Raw genomic sequence first — 15,286 nt, forward strand, 5'->3', positions numbered from 1 at the left:
CAAAGGAAATATCCTCCGATAACAAAGAGAAAGAAGCTTTCTGAGAAACTTCTTTGTGTTCTGTGAAATCATCTCACAGAGTTACAGCTTTCCCCTCAAGAAGCCTTTCGCTAAGGCACTTCTTGGGGAATTGGCAATGTGATATTTGGAAGCCCATAGAGGGCTATGGTGAAAAAGGAAATATCCTCATGAAATCTGGAAAGAAGCTTTCTGAGAAACTGCTTAGTGTTCTGTTAATTCATCTCACAGAGTTACATCTGTATTTCGTGGATCTCCTTGCTAGCCTTATTTCTGTGGAATCTGAGACCAGATATTTCGGATCCCTTTCAAGACTATAGGGCCAAAGGAAATATCCTCCGATAACAAAGAGAAGGAAGCTTTCTGAGAAACTTCTTTGTGTTCTGTGAAATCATCTCACAGAGTTACAGCTTTCCCCTCAAAAAGCCTTTCGCTAAGACAGTTCTGGTGGAATTGGCAAAGTGATATTTGGAAGCCCATAGAGGGGTATTCTGAAAAAGGAAATATCCTCAGATGAAATCTGGAAAGAAGCTTTCTGAGAAACTGCTTAGTGTTCTGTTAATTCATCTCACAGAGTTACATCTGTATTTCGTGGATCTCTTTGCTAGCCTTATTTCTGTGGAATCTGAGAACAGATATTTCGGATAACTTGGAAGAATATAGGGCCAAAGGAAATGTCCTCCGATAACAAAGAGAAAGAAGCTTTCTGAGAAACTTCTTTGTGTTCTGTGAAATCATCTCACAGAGTTACAGCTTTCCCGTCAAGAAGCCTTTCGCTAAGACAGTTCTTGTGGAATTGGCAAAGTGATATTTGGAAGCCCATAGAGGGCTATGGTGAAAAAGGAAATATCCTCATGAAATCTGGAAAGAAGCCTTCTGAGAAACTGCTTAGTGTTCTGTTAATTCATCGCACAGAGTTACATCTGTATTTCGTGGATCTTTTTGCTAGCCTTATTTCTGTGGAATCTGAGAACAGATATTTCGAATCCCTTTGAAGACTATAGGGCCAAAGGAAATATCCTCTGATAACAAAGGGAAAGAAACTTTCTGAGGTACTTCTTTGTGTTCTGTGAAATCATCTCACAGAGTTACAGCTTTCCACTCAAGAAGCCTTTCGCTAATCAGTTCTTGTGGAATTGGCAAAGTGATATTTGGAAGCCCATAAGGGCTATGGTGAAAAAGGAAATATCCTCATGAAATCTGGAAAGAATCTTTCTGAGAAACTGCTTAGTGTTCTGTTAATTCATCTCACAGAGTTACATCTGTATTTCGTGGATCTCTTTGCTAGCCTTATTTCTGTGGAATCAGAGAACTGATATTTCGGATCCCTTGGAAGACTATAGGGCCAAAGGAAATATCCTCCGATAACAAAGAGAAAGAAGTTTTCTGAGAAACTTCCTTGTGTTCTGTGAAATCATCTCACAGAGTTACAGCTTTCCTCTCAAGAAGCCTTTCGCTAAGGCAGTTCTTGTGGAATTGGCAATGTGATATTTGGAAGCCCATAGAGGGCTATGGTGAAAAAGGAAATATGCTCAGATGAAATCTGTAAAGAAGCTTTCTGAGAAACTGCTTAGTGTTCTGTTAATTCATCTCACAGAGTTACATCTGTATTTCGTGGATCTCTTTGCTACCCTTATTTCTGTGCAATCTGAGAACAGATATTTCGGATCCCTTTAAAGACTATAGGGCCAAAGGAAATATCCTCCGATAACAAACAGAAAGAAGCTTTCTGAGGAACTCCTTTGTGTTCTGTGAAATCATCTCACAGAGTTACAGCTTTCCCCTCAAGAAGCCTTTCGCTAAGACAGTTCTTGTGGAATTGGCAAAGTGATATTTGGAAGCCCATTGAGGGCTATGGTGAAAAAGGAAATATCCTCAGATGAAATCTGGAAAGAAGCTTTCTGAGAAACTGCTTAGTGTTCTGTTAATTCATTTCACAGAGTTACATCTGTAATTCGTGGATCTCTTTGCTAGGCTTATTTCTGTGGAATGTGAGAACAGATATTTCGGATCCCTTTGAAGACTACAGGGCCAAAGGAAATATCCTCCGATAACAAAGAGAAAGAAACTTTCTGAGAAACTTCTTTTTGTTTTGTGAAATCACCACACAGAGTTACAGCTTTCCCCTCAAGAAGCCTTTCGCTAAGACAGTTCTTGTGTAATTGGCAAAGTGATATTGGGAAGCCCATAGAGGGCTATGGTGAAAAAGGAAATATCCTCAGATGAAATCTGGAAAGAAGCTTTCTGAGAAACTTCTTAGTGTTCTGTTAATTCATCTCACAGATTTGCATCTTTATTTCGTGGATCTCTTTGCTAGCCTTATTTCTGTGGAATCTGAGAGCAGATATTTCGGTTCCCTTTGAAGACTATAGGGCCAAAGGAAATATCATCCGATAACAAAGAGAAAGAAGCTTTCTGAGGAACTTCTTTGTGTTCTGTGAAATCATCTCACAGAGTTTCAGCTTTCCCCTCAAGAAGACTTTCGCTAAGACAGTTCTTGTGGAATTGGCAAAGTGATATTTGGAAGCCCAAAGAGGGCTACGGTGAAAAACGAAATATCCTCACATGTAATCTGGAAAGAAGCTTTCTGAGAAACTGCTTAGTGTTCTATTAATTAATCTCACAGAGTTACATCTGTATTTCGTGGATCTCTTTGCTAGCCTTATTTCTGTGGAATCAGAGAGCAGATATTTCGGATCCCTTGGAAGACTATAGGGCCAAAGGAAATATCCTCCGATAACAAAGAGAAAGAAGCTTCCTGAGAAACTTCTTTGTGTTCTGTGAAATCATCTCACAGAGTTACAGCTTTCCCCTCAAGAAGCCTTTCGCTAAGGCAGTTCTTTTGTAATTGGCAATGTGATATTTGGAAGCCCATAGAGGGCTATGGTGAAAAAGGAAATATCCTCAGATGAAATCTGTAAAGAAGCTTTCTGAGAAACTGCTTAGTGTTCTGTTAATTCATCTCACAGAGTTACATCTGTATTTCGTGGATCTCTTTGCTACCCTTATTTCTGTGCAATCTGAGAACAGATATTTCGGATCCCTTTAAAGACTATAGGGCCAAAGGAAATATCCTCCGATAACAAACAGAAAGAAGCTTTCTGAGGAACTCCTTTGTGTTCTGTGAAATCAACTCACAGAGTTACAGCTTTCCCCTCAAGAAGCCTTTCGCTAAGACAGTTCTTGTGGAATTGGCAAAGTGATATTTGGAAGCCCATTGAGGGCTATGGTGAAAAAGGAAATATCCTCAGATGAAATCTGGAAAGAAGCTTTCTGAGAAACTGCTCTGTGATATGTGACTTCCACTCACAGAGTTACATCTGTATTTCGTGGATCTCTTTGCTAGCCTTATTTCTGTGGAATCTGAGAACAGATATTTCGGATCCCTTTGAAGACTATAGGGCCAAAGGAAATATCCTCCGATAACAAACAGAAAGAAGCTTTCTGAGGAACTCCTTTGTGTTCTGTGAAATCATCTCACAGAGTTACAGCTTTCCCCTCAAGAAGCCTTTCGCTAAGACAGTTCTTGTGGAATTGACAAAGTGATAATTGGAAGCCCATAGAGGGGTATGGTGAAAAAGGAAATATCCTCAGATGAAATCTGGAAAGAAGCTTTCTGAGAAACTGCTTAGTGTTCTGTTAATTCATCTCACAGAGTTACATCTGTATTTCGTGGATCTCTTTGCTAGCCTTATTTCTGTGGAATCTGAGAACACTTATTTCGTATCCATTGGAAGACTATAGGGCCAAAGGAAATGTCCTCCAATAACAAAGAGAAAGAAGCTTTCTGAGAAACTACATTGTGATCTGTGAAATCATCTCACAGAGTTACAGCTTTCCCCTCAAGAAGCCTTTCGTTAAGGCAGTTCTTGTGGAATTGGCAATGTGATATTTGGAAGCCCATAGAGGGCTATGGTGAAAAAGGAAATATGCTCAGATGAAATCTGGAAAGAATCTTTCTGAGAAACTGCTTAGTGTTCTGTTAATTCATCTCACAGAGTTACATCTGTATTTCGTGGATCTCTTTGCTAGCCTTATTTCTGTGGAATCTGAGAACAGATATTTCGGATCCCTTTGAAGACTCTAGGGCCAAAGGAAATATCCTCCGATAACAAAGAGAAAGAAGCTTTCTGAGAAACTTCTTTGTGTTCTGTGAAATCATCTCACAGAGTTACAGCTTTCCCCTCAAGAAGCCTTTCGCTTAGGCACTTCTTGGGGAATTGGCAATGTGATATTTGGAAGCCCATAGAGGGCTATGGTGAAAAAGGAAATATCCTCATGAAATCTGGAAAGAAGCTTTCTGAGAAACTGCTTAGTGTTCTGTTAATTCATCTCACAGAGTTACATCTGTATTTCGTGGATCTCCTTGCTAGCCTTATTTCTGTGGAATCTGAGACCAGATATTTCGGATCCCTTTCAAGACTATAGGGCCAAAGGAAATATCCTCCGATAACAAAGAGAAAGAAGCTTTCTGAGAAACTTCTTTGTGTTCTGTGAAATCATCTCACAGAGTTACAGCTTTCCCCTCAAAAAGCCTTTCGCTAAGACAGTTCTGGTGGAATTGGCAAAGTGATATTTGGAAGCCCATAGAGGGGTATTCTGAAAAAGGAAATATCCTCAGATGAAATCTGGAAAGAAGCTTTCTGAGAAACTGCTTAGTGTTCTGTTAATTCATCTCACAGAGTTACATCTGTATTTCGTGGATCTCTTTGCTAGCCTTATTTCTGTGGAATCTGAGAACAGATATTTCGGATAACTTGGAAGAATATAGGGCCAAAGGAAATGTCCTCCGATAACAAAGAGAAAGAAGCTTTCTGAGAAACTTCTTTGTGTTCTGTGAAATCATCTCACAGAGTTACAGCTTTCCCGTCAAGAAGCCTTTCGCTAAGACAGTTCTTGTGGAATTGGCAAAGTGATATTTGGAAGCCCATAGAGGGCTATGGTGAAAAAGGAAATATCCTCATGAAATCTGGAAAGAAGCTTTCTGAGAAACTGCTTAGTGTTCTGTTAATTCATCGCACAGAGTTACATCTGTATTTCGTGGATCTTTTTGCTAGCCTTATTTCTGTGGAATCTGAGAACAGATATTTCGAATCCCTTTGAAGACTATAGGGCCAAAGGAAATATCCTCTGATAACAAAGGGAAAGAAACTTTCTGAGGTACTTCTTTGTGTTCTGTGAAATCATCTCACAGAGTTACAGCTTTCCACTCAAGAAGCCTTTCGCTAATCAGTTCTTGTGGAATTGGCAAAGTGATATTTGGAAGCCCATAAGGGCTATGGTGAAAAAGGAAATATCCTCATGAAATCTGGAAAGAATCTTTCTGAGAAACTGCTTAGTGTTCTGTTAATTCATCTCACAGAGTTACATCTGTATTTCGTGGATCTCTTTGCTAGCCTTATTTCTGTGGAATCAGAGAACTGATATTTCGGATCCCTTGGAAGACTATAGGGCCAAAGGAAATATCCTCCGATAACAAAGAGAAAGAAGTTTTCTGAGAAACTTCCTTGTGTTCTGTGAAATGATCTCACAGAGTTACAGCTTTCCTCTCAAGAAGCCTTTCGCTAAGGCAGTTCTTGTGGAATTGGCAATGTGATATTTGGAAGCCCATAGAGGGCTATGGTGAAAATGGAAATATGCTCAGATGAAATCTGTAAAGAAGCTTTCTGAGAAACTGCTTAGTGTTCTGTTAATTCATCTCACAGAGTTACATCTGTATTTCGTGGATCTCTTTGCTACCCTTATTTCTGTGCAATCTGAGAACAGATATTTCGGATCCCTTTAAAGACTATAGGGCCAAAGGAAATATCCTCCGATAACAAACAGAAAGAAGCTTTCTGAGGAACTCCTTTGTGTTCTGTGAAATCATCTCACAGAGTTACAGCTTTCCCCTCAAGAAGCCTTTCGCTAAGACAGTTCTTGTGGAATTGGCAAAGTGATATTTGGAAGCCCATTGAGGGCTATGGTGAAAAAGGAAATATCCTCAGATGAAATCTGGAAAGAAGCTTTCTGAGAAACTGCTTAGTGTTCTGTTAATTCATTTCACAGAGTTACATCTGTAATTCGTGGATCTCTTTGCTAGGCTTATTTCTGTGGAATGTGAGAACAGATATTTCGGATCCCTTTGAAGACTACAGGGCCAAAGGAAATATCCTCCGATAACAAAGAGAAAGAAACTTTCTGAGAAACTTCTTTTTGTTTTGTGAAATCACCACACAGAGTTACAGCTTTCCCCTCAAGAAGCCTTTCGCTAAGACAGTTCTTGTGGAATTGGCAAAGTGATATTGGGAAGCCCATAGAGGGCTATGGTGAAAAAGGAAATATCCTCAGATGAAATCTGGAAAGAAGCTTTCTGAGAAACTTCTTAGTGTTCTGTTAATTCATCTCACAGATTTGCATCTGTATTTCGTGGATCTCTTTGCTAGCCTTATTTCTGTGGAATCTGAGAGCAGATATTTCGGTTCCCTTTGAAGACTATAGGGCCAAAGGAAATATCATCCGATAACAAAGAGAAAGAAGCTTTCTGAGGAACTTCTTTGTGTTCTGTGAAATCATCTCACAGAGTTTCAGCTTTCCCCTCAAGAAGACTTTCGCTAAGACAGTTCTTGTGGAATTGGCAAAGTGATATTTGGAAGCCCAAAGAGGGCTACGGTGAAAAACGAAATATCCTCACATGTAATCTGGAAAGAAGCTTTCTGAGAAACTGCTTAGTGTTCTATTAATTAATCTCACAGAGTTACATCTGTATTTCGTGGATCTCTTTGCTAGCCTTATTTCTGTGGAATCAGAGAGCAGATATTTCGGATCCCTTGGAAGACTATAGGGCCAAAGGAAATATCCTCCTATAACAAAGAGAAAGAAGCTTCCTGAGAAACTTCTTTGTGTTCTGTGAAATCATCTCACAGAGTTACAGCTTTCCCCTCAAGAAGCCTTTCGCTAAGGCAGTTCTTTTGTAATTGGCAAGGTGATATTTGGAAGCCCATAGAGGGGAATGGTGAAAAAGGAAATGTCCTCAGATGAAATCTGGAAAGAAGCTTTCTGAGAAACTGCTTAGTGTTCTGTTAATTCATCTCACAGAGTTACATCTGTATTTCGTGGATCTCTTTGCTAGCCTTATTTCTGTGGAATCTGAGAACAGATATTTCGGATCCCTTTGAAGACTATAGGGCCAAAGGAAATATCCTCCGATAACAAAGAGAAAGAAGCTTTGTGAGGAACTTCATGTGTTCTGTGAAATCATCCCACAGAGTTACAGCTTTCCCCTCAAGAAGCCTTTCGCTAAGAGAGTTCTTGTGGAATTGGCAAAGTGATATTTGGAAGCCCATAGAGGGGTATGGTGAAAAAGAAAATATCCTCAGATGAAATCTGGAAAGAAGCTTTCTGAGAAACTGCTTAGTGTTCTGTTAATTCATCTGACAGAGTTACATCTGTATTTCTTGGATCTCTTTGCTAGCCTTATTTCCCTGGAATCTGAGAACAGATATTTCGGATAACTTGGAAGACTATGGGGCCAAAGGAAATGTCCTCCGATAACAAAGAGAAAGAAGCTTTCTGAGAAACTCCTTTGTGTTCTGTGAAATCATCTCACAGAGTTACAGCTTTCCCCTCAAGAAGCCTTTCGCTAAGACAGTTCTTCTGGAATTGGCAAAGTGATATTTGGAAGCCCATAGAGGGGTATGGTGAAAAAGGAAATATCCTCAGATGAAATCTGGAATGAAGCTTTCTAAGAAACTGCTTAGTGTTCTGTTAATTCATCTCACAGAGTTACATCTGTATTTCGTGGATCTCTTTGATAGCCTTATTTCTGTTGGATCTGCAAACAGATATTTCGGATCCCTTTGAAGAGTATAGGGCCAAAGGAATATCCTCCGATAATAAGGAGAAAGAAGCTTTCTGAGAAACTTCTTTTTGTTTTGTGAAATCATCTCACAGAGTTACAGCTTTCCCCTCAAGAAGTCTTTCGCTAAGACAGTTCTTGTGGAATGGGCAAAGTGATATTTGGAAGCCCATAGAGGGCTAGGGTGAAAAAGGAAATATCCTCAGATGAAATCTGGAGAGAAGCTTTCTGAGAAACTGCTTAGTGTTCTGTTAATTCATCTCACAGAGTTACATCTGTATTTTGTGGATCTCTTTGCTAGCCTTATTTCTGTGGAATCAGAGAACAGATATTTCGGATCCCTTGGAAGACTATAGGGACAAAGGAAATATCCTACAATAACAAAGAGAAAGAAGCTTTCTGAGAAACTTCTTTGTGTTCTGTGAAATCATCTCACAGAGTTACAGCTTTCCCCTCAAGAAGCCTTTCGCTAAGGCACTTCTTGTGGAATTGGCAATGTGATATTTGGAAGCCCGTAGAGGGCTATGGTGAAAAAGGAAGTATCCTCACATGAAATCTGGAAAGAAGCTTTCTGAGAAAGTGCTTAGTGTTCTGTTAATTCATCTCACAGAGTTACATCTGTATTTCGTGGATCTCCTTGCTAGCCTTATTTCTGTGGAATCTGAGACCAGATATTTCGGATCCCTTTCAAGACTATAGGGCCCAAGGAAATATCCTCCGATAACAAAGAGAAAGGAGCTTTCTGAGAAACTTCTTTGTGTTCTGTGAAATCATCTCACAGAGTTACAGCTTTCCCCTCAAGACGCCTTTCGCTAAGACAGTTCTTGTGGAATTGGCAAAGTGATATTTGGAAGACCATAGAGGGCTATGGTGAAAAAGGAAATATCCTCACATGAAATCTGGAAAGAAGCTTTCTGAGAAACTGTTTAGTGTTCTGTTAATTCATCTCACAGAGTTACATCTGTATTTCGTGGATCTCTTTGCTAGCCTTATTTCTGTGGAATCTGAGAACAGATATTTCGGATAACTTGGAAGACTATAGGGCCTAAGGAAATGTCCTCCGATAACAAAGAGAAAGAAGCTTTCTGAGAAACTTCTTTGTGTTCTGTGAAATCATCTCACAGAGTTACAGCTTTCCCCTCAAGAAGCCTTTCGCTAAGATAGTTCTTGTGGAATTGGCAAAGTGATATTTGGAAGCCCATAGAGGGCTATGGTGAAAAAGGAAATATCCTCAGATGAAATCTGGAAAGAAGCTTTCTGAGAAACTGCTTAGTGTTCTGTTAATTCATCGCACAGAGTTACATCTGTATTTCGTGGATCTTTTTGCTAGCCTTATTTCTGTGGAATCTGAAAACAGATATTTCGAATCCCTTTGAAGACTATAGAGCCAAAGGAAATATCCTCCGATAACAAAGAGAAAGAAGCTTTCTGAGAAACTTCTTTGTGTTCTGTGAAATCATCTCACAGAGTTACAGCTTTCCCCTCAAGAAGCCTTTCGCTAAGAAAGTTCTTGTGGAATTGGCAAAGTGATATTTGGAAGCCCATAGAGGGGTATGGTGAAAAAGGAAATATCCTCAGATGTAATCTGGCAAGAAGCTTTCTGAGAAACTGCTTAGTGTTCTGTTAATTCATCTCACAAAGTTTCATCTGTAATTCGTGGATCTCTTTGCTAGCCTAATTTCTGTGGAATCAGAGAGCAGATATTTCGGATCCCTTGGAAGATTATAGGGCCAAAGGAAATATCCTCCGTGTTCAAAGAGAAAGAAGCTTTCTGAGAAACTTCTTTGTGTTCTGTGAAATCATCTCACAGAGTTACAGCTTTCCCCTCAAGAAGCCTTTCGCTAAGGCAGTTCTTGTGTAATTGGCAATGTGATATTTGGAAGCCCATAGAGGGCTATGGTGAAAAAGGAAATATCCTCAGATGAAATCTGGAAAGAAGCTTTCTGAGAAACTGCTTAGTGTTCTGTTAATTCATCTCACAGAGTTACATCTGTATTTCGTGGATCTCTTTGCTAGCCTTATTTCTGTGGAATCTGAGAACAGATATTTCGGATCCCTTTGAAGACTATAGGGCCAAAGGAAATATCCTCCGATAACAAACAGAAAGAAGCTTTCTGAGGAACTCCTTTGTGTTCTGTGAAATCATCTCACAGAGTTACAGCTTTCTCCTCAAGAAGACATTCGCTAAGACAGTTCTTCTGGAATTGGCAAAGTGATATTTGGAAGCCCGTTGAGGGCTATGGTGAAAAAGGAAATATCCTCAGAGGAAATCTGGAAAGAAGCTTTCTGAGAAACTGCTTAGTGTTCTGTTAATTCATCTCACAGAGTTACATCTCTATTTCGTGGATCTCTTTCCAACCTTATTTCTGTGGAATCTGAAAACAGATATTTCAGATCCCTTGGAAGACTATAGGGCCAAAGGAAATATCCTCCGATAACAAAGAGAAAGAAGCTTTCTGAGGAACTTCTTTGTGTTCTGTGAAATCATCTCACAGATTTACAGCTTTCCCCTCAAGAAGCCTTTCGCTAAGACAGTTCTTGTGGAATTGCAAAGTGATATTTGGAAGCCCATAGATGGCTATTGTGAAAAAGGAAATATCCTCAGATGAAATCTGGAAAGAAGCTTTCTGAGAAACTGCTTAGTGTTCTGTTAATTCATCTCACAGAGTTACATCTGTATTTCGGGGATCTCTTTGCTAGCCTTATTTCTGTGGAATCTGAGAACAGATATTTCGGATCCCTTGGAAGACTATAGGGCCAAAGGAAATGTCCTCCGATAACAAAGAGAATGAAGCTTTCTGAGAAACTTTTTTGTGTTCCCTGAAATCATCTCACAGAGTTACATCTTTCCCCTCAAGAAGCCTTTCGCTAAGACAGTTCTTGTGGAATTGGCAAAGTGATATTTGGAAGCCCATAGAGGGCTATGGTGAAAAAGGAAATATCCTCAGATGAAATCTGGAAAGAAGCTTTCTGAGAAACTGCTTAGTGTTCTGTTAATTCATCTCACCGAGTGACATCTGCATTTCGTGAATCTCTTTTCTTGCCTTATTTCTGTGAAATCTGAGAACAGATATTTCGGATCCCTTTGAAGACTATAGGGCCAAAGGAAATATCCTCCGATAACAAAGAGAAAGAAGCTTTCTGAGAAACTCCTTTGTGTTCTGTGAAATCATCTCACAGAGTTACAGCTTTCCCCTCAAGAAGCCTTTCGCTTAGACAGTTCTTGTGGAACTGGCAAAGTGATATTTGGAAGTCCTTAGAGAGGTATGGTGAAAAAGGAAATATCCTCAGATGAAATCTGGAAAGAAGCTTTCTGAGAAACTGCTTAGTGTTCTGTTAATTCTTCTCACAGAGTTACATCTGTATTTCGTGGATCTCTTTGCGAGCCTTATCTCTGTGGAATCTGAGAACAGATATTTCGGATCCCTTGGAAGAGTATAGGGCCAAAGGAAATATCCTCCGATAACAAAGAGAAAGAAGCTTTCTGAGAAACTTCTTTGTGTTCTGTGAAATCATCTCACAGAGTTACAGTTTTCCCCTCAAGAAGCCTTTCGCTAAGACAGTTCTTGTGGAATTGGCAAAGTGATATTTGACAGCCCATATAGGGCTATGGTGAAAAAGGATATATCCTCATGAAATCTGGAAAGAAGCTTTCAGGAAAACTGCTTAGTGTTCTGTTAATTCATCTCACAGAGTTACATCTGTATTTCGTGGATCTTTTTGCTAGCCTTATTTCTGTGGAATCTGAGAACAGATATTTCGGATCCCTTTGAAGACTATAGGGCCAAAGGAAATATCCTCTGTGTTCAAAGAGAAAGAAGATTTCTGAGGAACTTCTTTGTGTTCTGTGAAATCATCTCACAGAGTTACAGCTTTCCCCTCAAGAAGCCTTTCGCTAAGACAGTTCTTATGGAATTGGCAAAGTGATATTTAGAAGCCCATAGATGGCTATGGTGAAAAAGGTAATTTCCTCAGATGAAATCTGGAAAGAAGCTTTCTGAGAAACTGCTTAGTGTTCTGTTAATTCATCTCACAGAGTTACATCTGCATTTCGTGGATCTCTTTACTAGCCTTATTTCTGTGGAATCTGAGAACAGATATTTCGGATCCTTTGAAGACTATAGGGCCAAAGGAAATGTCCTCCGATAACAAACAGAAAGAAGCTTTCTGAGGAACTTCTTTGTGTTCTGTGAAATCATCTCACAGAGTTACAGCTTTCCCCTCAAGAAGCCTTTCGCTAAGACATTTCTTGTGGAATTGGCAAAGTGATATTTGGAAGCCCATTGAGGGCTATGATGAAAAAGGAAATATCCTCAGATGAAATCTGGAAAGAAGCTTTCCGAGAAACTGCTTAGTGTTCTGTTAATTCATGTCACAGAGTTACATCTGTATTTCGTGGATCTCTTTGCTAGCCTTATTTCTGTGGAATCTGAGAACAGATATTTCGGATAACTTGGAAGACTATAGGGCCAAAGGAAATGTCCTCCGATAACAAAGAGAAAGAAGCTTTCTGAGAAACTTCTTTGTGTTCTGTGAAATCATCTCACAGAGTTACAGCTTTCCCCTCAAGAAGCCTTTCGCTAAGACAGTTCTTGTGGAATTGGCAAAGTGATATTTGGAAGCCCATAGAGGGCTATGGTGAAAAAGGAAATATCCTCAGATGAAATCTGGAAAGAAGCTTTCTGAGAAACTGCTTAGTGTTCTGTTAATTCATCGCACAGAGTTACATCTGTATTTCGTGGATCTTTTTGCTAGCCTTATTTCTGTGGAATCTGAGAACAGATATTTCGAATCCCTTTGAAGACTATAGGGCCAAAGGAAATATCCTCCGATAACAAAGAGAAAGAAGCTTTCTGAGAAACTTCTTTGTGTTCTGTGAAATCATCTCACAGAGTTACAGCTTTCCCCTCAAGAAGCCTTTCGCTAAGACAGTTCTTGTGGAATTGGCAAAGTGATATTTGGAAGCCCATAGAGGGGTATGGTGAAAAAGGAAATATCCTCAGATGAAATCTGGCAAGAAGCTTTCTGAGAAACTGCTTAGTGTTCTGTTAATTCATCTCACAGAGTTACATCTGTATTTCGTTGATCTCTTTGCTAGCCTTATTTCTGTGGAATCTGAGAACAGATATTTCGGATCCCTTGGAAGACTATAGGGCCAAAGGTAATATCCTCCGATAACAAAGGAAAGGAAGCTTTCTGAGGTACTTCTTTGTGTTCTGTGAAATCATCTCACAGAGTTACAGCTTTCCCCTCAAGAAGCCTTTCGCTAAGACAGTTCTTGTGGAATTGGCAAAGTGATATTTGGAAGCCCATTGAGGGCTATGGTGAAAAAGGAAATATTCTCAGATGAAATCTGGAAAGAAGCTTTCTGTGAAACTGCTTAGTGTTCTGTTAATTCATCTCACAAAGTATCATCTGTAATTCGTGCATCTCTTTGCTAGCCTAATTTCTGTGGAATCAGAGAGCAGATATTTCGGATCCCTTGGAAGATTATAGGGCCAAAGGAAATATCCTCCGTGTTCAAAGAGAAAGAAGCTTTCTGAGAAACTTCTTTGTGTTCTGTGAAATCATCTCACAGAGTTACAGCTTTCCCCTCAAGAAGCCTTTCGCTAAGGCAGTTCTTGTGTAATTGGCAATGTGATATTTGGAAGCCCATAGAGGGCTATGGTGAAAAAGGAAATATCCTCAGATAAAATCTGGAAAGAAGCTTTCTGAGAAACTGCTTAGTGTTCTGTTAATTCATCTCACAGAGTTACATCTGTATTTCGTGGATCTCTTTGCTAGCCTTATTTCTGTGGAATCTGAGAACAGATATTTCGGATCCCTTTGAAGACTATAGGGCGAAAGGAAATATCCTCCGATACCAAACAGAAAGAAGCTTTCTGAGGAACTCCTTTGTGTTCTGTGAAATCATCTCACAGAGTTACAGCTTTCTCCTCAAGAAGACTTTCGCTAAGACAGTTCTTCTGGAATTGGCAAAGTGATATTTGGAAGCCCGTTGAGGGCTATGGTGAAAAAGGAAATATCCTCAGATGAAATCTGGAAAGAAGCTTTCTGAGAAACTGCTTAGTGTTCTGTTAATTCATCTCACAGAGTTACATCTGTATTTCGTGGATCTCTTTGCTAGCCTTATTTCTGTGGAATCTGAGAACAGATATTTCGGATCCCTTTGAAGACTATAGGGCCAAAGGAAATGTCCTCCGATAACAAAGAGAAAGAAGCTTTCTGAGAAACTTCTTTGTGTTCTGTGAAATCATCTCACAGAGTTACAGCTTTCCCCTCAAGAAGCCTTTCGCTAAGAGAGTTCTTGTGGAATTGGCAAAGTGATATTTGGAAGCCCGTAGAAGGCTATGGTGAAAAAGGAAATATCCTCATGAAATCTGAGAAGAAGCTTTCTGAGAAACTGCTTAGTGTTCTGTTAATTCATCTCACAGAGTTACATCTGTATTTCGTGGATCTCTTTGCTAGCCTTATTTCTGTGGAATCTGAGAACAGATATTTCAGATCCCTTGGAAGACTAGAGGACCAAAGGAAATATCCTCCGATAACAAAGAGAAAGAAGCTTTCTGAGGAACTTCTTTGTGTTCTGTGAAATCATCTCACAGAGTTACAGCTTTCCCCTCAAGAAGCCATTCGGTAAGACAGTTCTTGTGGAATTGGCAAAGTGATATTTGGAAGCCCATAAAGGGCTACGGTGTAAGGGGAAATATCCTCATGAAATCTGGAAAGAAGCTTTCTGAGAAACTGCTTAGTGTTCTGTTAATTCATCTCACCGAGTTACATCTGTATTTCGTCGATCTCTTTTCTAGCCTTATTTCTGTGGAATCTGAGAACAGATATTTCGGATCCCTTTGAAGACTATAGGGCCAAAGGAAATGTCCTCCGATAACAAAGAGAAAGAAGATTTCTGAGAAACTTCTTTGTGTTCTGTGAAATCATCTCACAGAGTTACAGCTTTCCCCTCAAGAAGCCTTTCGCTAAGACAGTTCTTGTGGAATTGGCAAAGTGATATTTGACAGCCCATATAGGGCTATGGTGAAAAAGGATATATCCTCATGAAATCTGGAAAGAAGCTTTCTGAGAAACTGCTTAGTGTTCTGTTAATTCATCTCACAGAGTTACATCTGTATTTCGTGGATCTCTTTACTAGCCTTATTTCTGTGGAATCTGAGAACAGATATTTCGGATCCTTTGAAGACTATAGGGCCAAAGGAAATGTCCTCCGATAACAAACAGAAAGAAGCTTTCTGAGGAACTTTTTTGTGTTCTGTGAAATCATCTCACGGAGTTACAGCTTTCCCTTCAAGAAGCCATTCGCTAAGACATTTCTTGTGGAATTGGCAAAGTGATATTTGGAAGCCCATTGAGGGCTATGATGAAAAAGGAAGTATCCTCAGATGAAATCTGGAAAGAAGCTTTCTGAGAAACTGC

The sequence above is a fragment of the Macaca mulatta genome, chromosome 13 (genome assembly GCF_049350105.2).
Source record: "Macaca mulatta isolate MMU2019108-1 chromosome 13, T2T-MMU8v2.0, whole genome shotgun sequence".
Taxonomy (NCBI): Eukaryota; Metazoa; Chordata; class Mammalia; order Primates; family Cercopithecidae; genus Macaca; species Macaca mulatta.